The sequence below is a fragment of the Salvelinus namaycush genome, chromosome 28 (genome assembly GCF_016432855.1).
Source record: "Salvelinus namaycush isolate Seneca chromosome 28, SaNama_1.0, whole genome shotgun sequence".
NCBI lineage: Eukaryota > Metazoa > Chordata > Actinopteri > Salmoniformes > Salmonidae > Salvelinus > Salvelinus namaycush.
Genome location: NC_052334.1, coordinates 29,983,515 through 29,996,903, shown reverse-complemented (window position 1 = coordinate 29,996,903; position 13,389 = coordinate 29,983,515).

The following is a 13,389-nucleotide window of genomic DNA, read 5'->3' as shown; positions in this document are numbered from 1 at the left end:
CAAATAATAATAATCACAGTAGTTGTTGAGGGTGCAACAAGTCAGCACCTCATGAGTAAATGTCAGTTGGATTTTCATAGCCGATCATTAAGAGTATCTCTACCGCTCCTGCTGTCTCTAGAGAGTTGAAAACAGCAGGTCTGGGACAGGTAGCACGTCCGGTGAACAGGTCAGAGTTCCATAGCCGCAGGCAGAACAGTTGAAACTGGAGCAGCAGCACGGCCAGGTGGACTGGGGACAGCAAGGAGTCATCATGCCAGGTAGTCCTGAGGCATGGTCCTAGGGTTCAGGTCCTCCAAGAGAGAGAAAGAAAGAAAGAGAGAATTAGAGAGAGCATACTTAAATTCACACAGGACACCGGATAAGACAGGAGAAGTACTCCAAATATAACAGACTGACCCTAGCCCCCCGACACATAAACTACTGCAGCATAAATACTGGAGGCTGAGACAGGAGAGGTCAGGAGACACTGGCCCCATCCCATCCTAATGGCTTTTAGCCCTCAATTAGGCCCAGTGCAGGCTTTATGTAAGTAACAGACGGCTAGACAAAATGCTTTAACCATTAATAAGATGGAATGGTGTTACTCCTGAAGGATGTCAGTTCACCAGGAGGCCTGCTCTGAACATAAGACCTCTACAAAGCCCAGATTAGCCTGCTCCTTTGTTGCAGGGAGCTGTGATCTCAGTGGCCAGACTCAACCCTGTCTGCTGATAATCTCACAGGACATGTTGCAGTAAAGGCTCTGGCTCGGCACAGGACCTCCTGAAGAAAGAATAGGAGGTTGAACAATGGTGTGGTTCAGTACCTTTAACGATGGAGGGGAGGTTGGGCTAATTTGGAACAGGGTCTGAAGTGGATCAGTGTTATATGGTACCAGAACCCTGAGCTGGGCCGCAGGGCTGGCGCGGCTTGAAAGGCAGCGTAGGTTGGAGGAGCTCGGTCGGTTTTGTTGTTCACTTGTGTCTGGTTCTGTTTCCCGGGATGTAAAGGCGGTCATCTTGTTTTTATAAAAGCTATTTATTAGGAGTGAGATCCCTCTCGGTTGTAGTGAAATGCGCTGTAGCCTCACTGTTTCAAATCATGGCGATTTTGGGGTAAGTCTGGCTTTGATGGTACAACAGCCATGGGTTAGGCCTCAGACACACAGACTCACAGAGAAACACACATTTGACGCATGCATGCCCCCCTCCCCCCCCCACACACACACACCAGTCCACCTGTATTTCATGATACTTCCTTGTTGTAGTGCCTATAAATTGAACTGAAAGACAGCCTCAGAAAATCAGTGTATTGGTTTGATCTTCTCTCACTATCCCAGTAAATCCTCTATAGAGAGTTCAGAGACCTTCCATGGGATATCCTGCCCAAGCTTGCCCCTCTAGGTTCTGTCCCTGGTGGGTGTGGTGCCTTCTCCCCAGGCCTATCCATACGAGAGCCACCGTGTCCCTGCTCCTTCTCGTGCTCTGTCCTGCTCTCCCTCAGGCTCCTGGGCCTTCACTTTGTGACCACATTTTTCCACTGAGATGTCTGCCGGGAAAGGGACGTTTGTCTGTGTGTGTGTGCTTGTGTCTGTGCCATTTTTGGAAGAGTCCCTGTTTTCTGTCTGCCCCAATGCTCAGTAGACTCATTGAGCTACGGAAGCCCAGCGGGTCCATTTCTGCTGTGGCTCAACCACATAACCTGGGACGGAGCATCGGTTGGAAATTTGTCTTTTTTTCCACAGATCATAAAACGGAGAGCCTCCCCCGTTCTCTCCAGCCCATATTAAACAGCTCCATTGGCCTGGTTGCCGCTGGTTACAGTAAAAATCAACACCTCGTCTGCCCCAGACTGAGGCATTTCAGTGTGTGTGTGTGTCCATCTCTGCTCAGTCATGTGTGTGTGTGTGTGTGTGTGTGTGTGTGTGTGTGTGTGTGTGTGTGTGTGTGTGTGTGTGTGTGTGTGTGTGTGTGTGTGTGTGTGTGTGTGTGTGTGTGTGTGTGTGTGTGTGTGTGTGTGTGTGTGTGTGTGTGTGTGTGTGTGTGTGTGTGTGTGTGTGTGTGTGTGTGTGTGTGTGTGTGTGTGTGTGTGTGTGTGTGTGTGTGTGTGTGTGTGCGTGTGTGTGTGCGTGCGCGTGCGCCACTCCAGTGCCTTGGCCAAAACTCTCCTCTACCTCTGAAGCTCTGTAACTGCAGCCTCTGAGGGTGTTTGAGAAAGGGGGCTGTATTTTTTCCCCTGTAAACGTGCTGATGAGCATGTGTCTGACTTGGAACCATCTCATCAGTAGTAGACCACAGTGTCAGCCATTGCATCATACTCATTTACAATTATCTGCATTTGATGGATGATGACCCAATGAAAGTCGCTGTCAAATCAAATTACATTTTATTCAATTACGTTTTATTCGTCACATGCTTCGTAAAGAACAGGTGTGGACTAACAGTGAAATGCTTACTTACAGGCCCTTCCCAACAATGCAGAGAGAAAGAAAATAGAGAAATAATAGAAAAGTAAAACAGTAATAATAGATACACAATGAGTAACAATAACTTGGCTATATACAAGTGGTATACCGAGTCGATGTGCAGGGGTATGAGATAATTGAGGTAGATATGTACATATAACTAGGAATAAAGTGACAGATGGTTAACAGTAGCAGCAGTGTATGTGATGAGTCAAAGTTACCGCAAAAAGGGTCAATGCAGAACGGATATCTATTTGGTTAACTATACTGAACAAAAATATAAATGCAACATGTAAAGTGTTGGTCCCATGTTTCATGAGCTGAAATAAAAGATCCCAGAAATTTTCCATACGCACGAAAAGCTTTTTTTTCAAAGATGTTGAGCAGAAATGTGTTTACATCCCTGTTAGTGAGCATTTCTCCTTTGCCAAGATAATCCATTCACCGGACAGGTGGGGCATATCAAGAAGCTGATTAAACAGCATGATCATTACACAGGTGCACCTTGTGCTGGGGATAGTGAAAGGCCATTCTAAAATGTGCAGTTTTGTCACACAACACAATGCCACAGATGTCTCAAGTTTTGAGGGAGCGTCCAATTGGCATGCTGACTGCAGGAATGTCCACCACAGCTGTTGCCAGATAATTACATGTTAATTTATCTACCATAGGCCGCCTCCAATGTAATTTTAGATAATTTGGCACTACGTCCAACTGGCCTCACAACCGCAGACCACGTGTAACCATGCCTGCCCCAGGGCTTCCACATCCGGCTTCTTCACCTGTCTGAGACCAGCCACCCGGACAGCTGATGAAACTGAGGAGAATTTCTGTCTGTAATAAAGCTGTTCAGGGTCCCGTTGGTTCAAGACTTGGTGAATCGGTATCGCTTGCCGTGCGGTAGCAGAGAGAACAGTCTATGATGGGTGGCTGGACAATTTTTAGGGCCTTCTGACACCGCCTGGTATAGAGGCCTAGGATGGCAAGGAGCTCAGCTGGGCCGTACGCAGTAGCGCCTTGTGGTTGAATGCCATGCAGTTGCCATACCAAGCGGTGATGCAGCCAGTCAAGATGCTCTCAATGGTGCCGCTATAGAACTTTTTGATCTGACGGCCCATGCCAAATCTTTTCAGCCTCCAGAGGGGGAAGAGGTGTTGTCGTGCCCTCTTCACGACTGTGTTGGTGTGTTTGGACCATGATGGATCCTTAGTGATGTGGACACTGAGGAACTTGAAGCTCTTGACCTGCTCCACTTCAGCCCCGGCGATGTGAATGGGGTCGTGCTCGGCCCTCCGTTTTCTGTAGTTCATAATCAGCTTCTTTGTCTTGCTGACGTTGAGGAAGAGCTTGTTGTCCTGGCACCACACTGCCAGGTCACTGACCTCCTCCCTATAGGCTGTCTCATTGTTGTCAGTGATCATGCCTACCACCAACGTGTCGTCTGCAAACTTAATGATGGTGTTGGAGTTGTGCGCGACCACACAGTCGTGGGTGAACAGGGAGTACAGGAGGGGACTAAGAACGCACCACTGAGGGGCCACTGTGTTGAAGGTCAACGTGGCGGATGTGTTGTTGCCTACCCTTACCACCTGGGGGAGGCCCGTCAGGAAGTTCAGGATCCAGTTGCAGAGGAAGGTGTTTAGTCTCAGGGTCCTTAGTTTACTGATGAGCTTTGTGGGCACTATGGTGTTGAACGCTGAGCTGTAGTCAATGAATAGCATTCTCACCTAGGTGTTCCTTTTGTCCAAATGGCAAAGGGCAGTGTTGAGTGCAATAGAGATTGCATCAACTGTGGATCTGTTAGGGCGGTATGCAAATCAGAATGGGTCCAGGGTGTCTGGGATGATGGTGTTGTGAGCCATGACCAGCCTTTCAAAGCATTTCATGGCTACAGATGTGAGTGCTACGGGCGATAGTTCTTGGGCACAGGGACTATGGTGGTCTGCATGAAACCTGTAGGTATTACAGACTGTGCTGTGCACCCCTCACAAAGTGGCATTCATTATATACTGTACTGATGTTGTTTAATGTTGAGATGCCTCATGTAACTACTTTTTTTTTCATTTTCAATATTTTTATTTCCTGTTTTTCCTTTTTATAGTATTTCTTGTCTTTCTGCTATCATTTTGATGTGCCAGTACCGTCCCTCTTCTCCCCGCTACTCTACCTGTGACACACCTGACGTGACATAATGTCCTCCTCTCCCCTGTCACTCACCCAGCCAGGTAGCGTCTGCCCACTCTAGCCTGTCTGAGACCTGTACAGTACAGTGTTGTATAAAATTTGGTGGGCAGGTATCCACTCTGAAGGCAGTGGAGGAAACGATAGCAGGCCAGAACAATGGGCTGGCTCCAGATCTGTAGAGCTGTGCTTGGCCTCGCCCAGACGCTACGTCTTATTTCCTCTTTGATTACTCATGCCTGCCTCACGAGCGGTAGGCGCACTCATAGGTTTGTCTGTTTGTCCGTGAGAGAAATTACAAAGAAAAGGCTTTTTGTCAGTGACTGTTTTAGATTTTTGAGGCTGGAATACTTTTGTGATAATGTTGCATACCCCTTGACTTATTCCACATTTACAACCTGATTTCATAATTGATTACGTTTATACTTTTTCTCCTATCTACACACAATACCCCATAATGTCAAAGTGAAAACATGTTTTTCGAATTGTTTTCAAATTGATTGAAAATGAAATACAGAAACATCTCATTTACAAAAAATATACACATCCCTGAGTTAACGTTAGAATCACCTTTGGCAGCGATTACAGATGTTAGTCTTTCTGGATAAGTCTCTAACAGCTTTGCACACCTGGATTGTACAATATTTACACATTCTTTAAAATCTTCTACAAGCTCTTGCCATAGATTTTCAAGCAGATTTAAGTCACAACTATAACTAAGCCACTCAGGAACATTTAATGTCTTCTTGGTAAGCAACTCCGGTGAATAGTTGGCTTTGTGTTTTTGTTTCCTGCTGAAAGGTGAATTTGTCTCTGAATGTCTGTTGGAAAGCAGAAAAAAAGCACTGTTCTGCACTAACTGTCATTTTTATTCAGATATTTGGAACAACACAAATAAATAATCATAAGATTTAAAACTATATAAATATAAAAATATATACAAAAATAAGACTCATAAATGTCAAGAAGTAACAAAGACAAATAGAAACAAATTGTAGTTTATAAATACAATTAAAGAGAAACGAATTATTACACAATTACCCTATTGCTAACAAAAAACACACAAATAAAACTAAATTGCACAAATCCTATATCACACAAATACACAAATAGAATAAAACACTTATAAAGAAGAGAACCTGATTATCACACTATTGCACTTGAAACAAGAAACACACAAACTAATTGCACAACTGTCATCTAAACTTGACCTTGATGCAAAGTCATCAATTACATCATCATAAGAAATCTGCCCAGCAATTGCATGGTTAATACTGATGACAGCAAGGCCACTAAGGCGTTCCTGTGACATGGTGGACCTCCGGTAGGATTTGATGAGCTTCAGCTTTGAAAAGCTCCTCTCTGCTTCAGCTACGGTCACTGGAAGAGTAAGACAAATTCTGAGAGCAGACCACAAATTTGGATACATTTCTGAGAGCTCCCTTTCATGTATAAATATCAGCAGCTCAAGCAGGGTCATGGTCTTCGATGGCAAGTCAGGCAAGTTCTTCAGTTCCTGTGCAAGCTCTCTGCCATCCAAGTCTGAGTGTTCTTTATAGTGCAGTGTCACACTAACAGCCTCACATTGTTCTGTCAGCTCCTCATTTGAGAGACTTTGGCAGGTTGACAGCACTCCTAACTTCTCTCCCACATTTTCCAATGTGTAAAATCTTTCCTGAAGGGCTGAGGTTGCTGCATCAACAACGACATTGAGAAATGTCACCAGCTTCTTCAGGACATCACTCAAAGGCTCATCAAATGATTCGTATGAAAAGTGCAGCTTTGTGGACATCAGCCTTTTTTGTTGTAGAACGGCCTCTACATTCATACCCTCGCAAATATCCTTGGCTGACGTTTGTGCAGTCATAAAGCCTGTTGCCCTGTAGTTGCTGAGACTTCTCTCTGTCTTTCTGAGAAGGCTGACTGCAACATCCACATGCAGACTGGGAGACTGTATCAGCTTGCTCACATGTTGGATCTGGCTCAAGATGTCATACCACACCGCTGAACAGATGCTGAAGCGGTACGATGGCCACATGTTTTTTCAGGATGGCCTATCGCTGTGTGAAGGCTGAGAACAAGGTGTGCAGTTTGTGTAAGATGCCAAAGTAACCTGTGGCATTGACAGAGCTTTTAGCAGCATTTGATGGAGAGTACAGTGTTTATGTGTGTCCCCTTAAGGCCAGATTTCTAATTGCCAGAGACTGCACAATAGCAGTCAGACGTGTCAACACCTCTCTCCATCTTATCCTCTCAGCCTCCATAAGTGCCATCTCATGCTTATCAATTGTTTCCCTTTTTCCCCCCTCATTGCCAGTTATTTTCATGTTTTCATGCAGTTTTGGTGTTCTGGACTGCTGTCGTGTGAAGTCAGCAAAGAACTTGCATGATTCCAATCTGTCAGTCCCGAGTTTGCTAAATTAATGTTCTTCTTAGAAAAGAGTTTGCAACAGAAGAGGCTGTTATTTCTTTCAGAATACACCAACCAACTTCTAGGGATTTTTTCACCACTCAACAAGGTCTTCCTGAAATACTGGTGGTAGCAACTTCTTCCATCACTCTCATTCCTTGGGAAAACAAAGTTAGGTGGTACCTCACTTGGTCTTCTGCAAACTAGTTGTGTCCGAATCCTGTCAGTCAGAACTGAAGGCCAGTCAGCAGGGTCTGTAGACAGTGGTTCATCCTCAGCAGCAGGATTTGGTGGGGATGCTGCTACAGACATTTCTAAAGGAGAGCACATGAGCATTAGTTTACACACATTATTCACAGCCTTTATAGTGGTGGAACATCCCACATACATACCCAGTAATAATTAAATCATCATTGTTACCTACAATATGGAAACTTCAATTTGTATTTTATGTTATGCAGGGATGCACACACAAACACATGTGCATGTACCCACACATACACACACGTGCGCACAAACACACCTGAAGAATCCTGCTGGGGAGAAGTGGAAGCAAATGGGTCTTCATCCTCAGGCTCAGACAACATTTGTGAAGACACCTGTGTGTCTGAGGAGGTGGATGGCTCCTCATCCTAAGGCCCCGAGATAATTTCTGAAGAGGCCTGTGTGTCTGAGGAGGTGGATGGCTCCTCATCCTAAGGCCCCGAGATAATTTCTGAAGAGGCCTGTGTGTCTGAGGAGGTGGATGGCTCCTCATCCTGAGGCTCCGAGATAATTTCTGAAGAGGCCTGTGTGTCTGAGGAGGTGGATGGCTCCTCATCCTGAGGCTCCGAGATGATTTCTGAAGAGGCCTGTGTGGCTGAGGAGGTGGATGGCTCCTCATCCTGGCCAGTGCTAGAGTGTGCTTCAAAATATTTCAGGAGTGCCCCTGAATTTGCATTGAAATACAATATATGAGTCTGACACCCTAAATACATTTGTTGCACAATTAAATATACCTGTCATTATGCACAATTTATCAAACTTTCAGAATAGGAACCAAATGAACCATACAACCTCCTTGGTTAATTCTAGGCATAAGACACCCCAAAATACTCAATATATCACAAAATACCAGCATAATATAGACGTCTTCTAAGTTAGCCTACAGCATTGGACATTCCCCTTACTGAGCTCAGGACCTAGTCAGGACCTAGTTAACCCAATGAAAGTTAACCAAATCAATAATGTGCTAGTTAGGCTGTAATCGTTTTGCTGCAGGCTACACACATTATCATAACGAAACTGTGTGAAATTATATCCAATGTTATGTAAGCTAGTTGGACAGAAAACGGAATATTGTTGCCCGATGTGTAATAGCATAGGAAGCAACATAGGCTAACAAACCTAAGTTTTATACTAGCCTATTTCATTACATGCATAATATTATACTCATAAAGAGATGACATAGCTGCATACCTTTATCTTTTGCGTGTTTCTCCTCTTCTTATTTCCTCTTTTTCCTAAACTGGACACCTGATGGCTTAGACTTTTTCTTATCCATTTGTGTTGATTTGGCACTCGAGCATCAATACATTACCTATCCCCCAACACTGTCAACCAAGAGTCAAGACTGAACCAATTCACCTTGGTGGTGTGCAGACTGGTTTTATATTATTCTTAACGATTTCGCACAAACCAGAAAAACTTCAACAATATGTCTGTGAAACTATATATTCACAGTATTATGAATGAATTGTGGTTTATTTGGTAGCATTTTGTAGTGTGACTGATTTTAATAATTGCATTAGTGCTGTACAAAGTTAGAGGTGCACTATTTGATAGATTCCCCTGCTCCCCCTACCTCGGGCTTCCTGTGGGGAGACCTGAGGTCAACCTACCCCCGCCCCCCTCCCCGTCTCATACTTCTGAGTGGGAGACCTTCCCAGGCAGTAGCCTGCCTAGCTCACAAACTAGAATCAGGGCGCCCACTCCGACAAGGTTAATTGACCCACAGTCCCACACGGTGACATGACATCATCCGCCACTGAGTTTGGCTTTGCTTTCTTTTGATCCTAAAAAACTCCCTAGTCCTTGCCGATGACAAGCATACATGCAGCCACAACCATGCTTAAAAATATGAAAAGTGGTACTCAATGATGTTGTCGGATTTGCCCTAAACATAATACTTTGTGTTCAGGACATAATGCTTTGTGTTCAGTACATAATACTCTGTGTTCAGGACATAATGCTTTGTGTTCAGGACATAATGCTTTGTATTCAGTACATAATGCTTTGTGTTCAGGACATAATGCTTTGTGTTCAGGACATAATGCTTTGTGTTCAGTACATAATACTTTGTGTTCAGGACATAATGCTTTGTGTTCAGGACATAATGCTTTGTGTTCAGGACATAATGCTTTGTATTCAGTACATAATGCTTTGTGTTCAGGACATAATGCTTTGTGTTCAGGACATAATGCTTTGTGTTCAGGACATAATACTCTGTGTTCAGGACATAATGCTTTGTGTTCAGGACATAATGCTTTGTATTCAGTACATAATGCTTTGTGTTCAGGACATAATGCTTTGTGTTCAGGACATAATGCTTTGTGTTCAGTACATAATGCTTTGTATTCAGGACATAATGCTTTGTGTTCAGTACATAATGCTTTGTGTTCAGGACATAATGCTTTGTGTTCAGTACATAATGCTTTGTATTCAGGACATAATGCTTTGTGTTCAGGACATAATGCTTTGTGTTCAGGACATAATGCTTTGTATTCAGGACATAATGCTTTGTGTTCAGGACATAATGCTTTGTGTTCAGGACATAATGCTTTGTATTCAGGACATAATGCTTTGTGTTCAGGACATAATGCTTTGTGTTCAGGACATAATGCTTTGTGTTCAGGACATAATGCTTTGTATTCAGGACATAATGCTTTGTGTTCAGGACATAATGCTTTGTGTTCAGGACATAATGCTTTGTATTCAGGACATAATGCTTTGTGTTCAGGACATAATGCTTTGTGTTCAGTACATAATGCTTTGTGTTCAGGACATAATGCTTTGTGTTCAGGACATAATGCTTTGTGTTCAGGACATAATGCTTTGTGTTCAGGACATAATGCTTTGTGTTCAGGACATAATGCTTTGTGTTCAGGACATAATGCTTTGTATTCAGGACATAATGCTTTGTGTTCAGGACATAATGCTTTGTGTTCAGGACATAATGCTTTGTGTTCAGGACATAATGCTTTGTATTCAGTACATAATGCTTTGTATTCATTACATAATGCTTTGTGTTCAGGACATAATGCTTTGTGTTCAGGACATAATGCTTTGTATTCAGTACATAATGCTTTGTATTCAGTACATAATGCTTTGTGTTCAGGACATAATGCTTTGTATTCAGTACATAATGCTTTGTGTTCAGGACATAATGCTTTGTGTTCAGGACATAATGCTTTGTGTTCAGGACATAATGCTTTGTGTTCAGGACATTCAGGGCACTTAAGGGTAGGCCTTGTCAAAGAGGTGGGGCTCTAGGAGGGACTGAAAGATAGTGATGGTCTCTGAGTCATGGATGGCTGGAGGGATGGAGTTCCAGAGCCTATGACCAACCGTGGAGAAGGCCGAAGCACTGGAGCTACGACCTGAGGATGACAAGGTGGCCTGCTGTGGTGGAATGGAGTGCGTGTGTGGGTTGGTGGGGGAGAAGAAAGTCTGAGAGCTAAGGGGGGGAAGGGCTTTGTAGGTCAGAAGGAAGATCTTGTAATCAATGCATTGTGAGACAGGGAGTCTGTGGAGTTCACAGAGGACAGGGGTGATGTGCTGCCAGGACTTAGTGTGGGTGAGGAGTCGGGCTGCAGAGTTTTGAACCATTTGGAGTTTATGGAGGGAGCTCGAGATGATGCCGGAGAGTAGTGAGTTGCAGTTGTCAAGACTGGAGGACATGAATGCATGTATGAGGATTTCAGCGGCAGGACAGGAGAGGGAGGACCTGACTTTGGCAATGTTATGGAGGTGAAAGAATGAAGATTTGACAGTGTGTCTTATGTGGTAGTCAAATGAGAGGTTTGAGTCCAGGATGACACCAAGGTTGCGTGCATGGAGGGAGGAAGAGACCGTGGTGTCGTCAATGGTGAGGGTGGATTTCCTGCCTATGAGGAGGAGTTCCATTTTGTCACAGTTGAGCTTAAGGAAGTTTTGTTGCATCCATGTTTTTATTGCAGAGGCAGGATTCAATGTGGGCCAGAGGTGGGTTGAGGAGGGATTTGGTGCTGAGGTAGATCTGGGTGTCATCGGTATAGCAGTGGAAGTCAAAGTTGACGTGACGGAGGATCTGATCAAGAAGGAGGATGTAGATAATGAGGAGTAGGGGACCCATCACAGAGCCCTGGGGGTCACCCTATGTAACTGCAGCTGAGTCTGAGGTGTGGCCATTGAGGGAGATGTAGTGGTCCGGTTTGTGAGGTATGATTGTCGCCAGGACAGTGCAGATCCCTCAACACCTAGACCCTCAAGCCTGATAAGGAGGATCTGATGTCTCACTGCGTCAAAAGCGGCACTCAGGTTCAGGAGAATCAGGATGTTGAGGGCACCAGCATCAGCAGAGGTGAGGTCATTGACAACTTTGAGGAGTGCAGGTTCAGTAATGTGGAGGGGGCGGAGACCAGACTGGAGGGGCTCAAACAGGTTGTTGATTAGCAGGTGGGTTTGTAATTGGGAGGCAACAGTATGTTCCAGAGTCTTAGCAAGGAAGGGGAGGTTGGAAATGGGGCGGAAGTTATTGAGGATGGTGGTGTCCAGTCCTGGCTTTTTTAAGATGGAGGTGACTGCAGCTGTTTTGTAGTTGGAGGGGACGGTTCCATGGGCGAGGGAGAGGTTGACGATGTGTGTGATATATAAACAGGGAGCAGGCAGGCTTTGATGAGAACAGTGGGGAGAAGGTCCAGGAAGCAAGTTGTACTCTTGGATGACATGATGAGTTTTGAGATATAGGGAGAGTCAATGGGAGCAAATTCGGACAGCCGGGTTTTAGGTGTGACGACTGGGAGGCTGACGGGGAGGGGCAGCTGAGGGAGATGATGATCAGTGATGAGTTTATTTTTGTGATCTTGGAGGTAGTAGAGAAGCTGTTGTCACAGTGCTGAAGTAGTCTGGGAGTTCTTATTGGAGCTGTTGATGATGTTGGAGAAGTAGGTGGACCTTGCAGCACTGAAGGCATCTCTGTAGGTGGAGAGGTGGAGTTTATAGGCTTCAGTGTGGACATTTTGAACCCAGACTACCTGCTAAGGTGCGCCAGGCAGCTGCTAGCTTGCTTCAGGGCGCGGAATTCAGGGGTAAACCAGGGGGGGAGACCGGTTTAGTTTGGAGGGGGGCCAGAGAGTTGAGGGAGAGCAGTATTGAATTGTGCAGCTAGTTCATCAAATCAAATTTGATTGGTCACGTACACATGGTTAGCAGATGTTAATGCGACTGTAGCGAAATGCTTGTGCTTCTAGTTCCGACAGTGCAGTAATATCTATCAAGCAATCTAACAATTTCCCAACAACTACCTAATACACACATCTAAAGGGGCGAATGAGAATATGTACATATAAGTATATGGATGAGCGATGGCCGAGCGGCATAGGCAAGGTGCAATAGATGGTATAAAATACAGTATATACATATGATGTAGGTAATGTAAGATATGTAAACATTATTAAAGTGGCATTATTTAAAGTGGCATTGTTTAAAGTGACTAGTGATCCATTTATTAAAGTGGCCAGTGATTGGGTCTCAATGTAGGCAGCAGCCTCTGTGAGTTAGTGATTGCTGTTTAGCAGTCTGATGGCCTTGAGATAGAAGCTGTTTTCCTGTCTCTCGGTCCCAGCTTTGATGCACCTGTACTGACCTCACCTTCTGGATGGTAGCGGTGTGAACAGGCAGTGGCTCGGGTGGTTGTTGTCCTTGATGATCTTTTTGGCCTTCCTGTGACGTCTGGTGCTGTAGGTGTCCTGGAGGGCAGGTAGTTTGCCTCCGGTGATGCGTTGTGCAGACCGCACTACCCTCTGGAGAGCCTTGCGGTTGAGAGAGGTGCAGTTGCCGTACCAGGCTGTGATACAGCCGACAGGATGCTCTCGATTGTGCATCTGTAAAAGTTTGTCAGGGTTTTGGGTGACAAGACGAATTTCTTCAGCCTCCTGAGGTTGAAGAGGCGCTGTTGCGCCTTCTTCACCACACTGTCTATGTGAGTGGACCATTTCAGTTTGTCTGTGATGTGTACGCCGAGGAACTTAAAACTTTCCACCTTCTCCACTACTGTCCCTTCGATGTGGATAGGGGGGGTGCTCCCTCTGCTGTTTCCTGAAGTCCACGATCA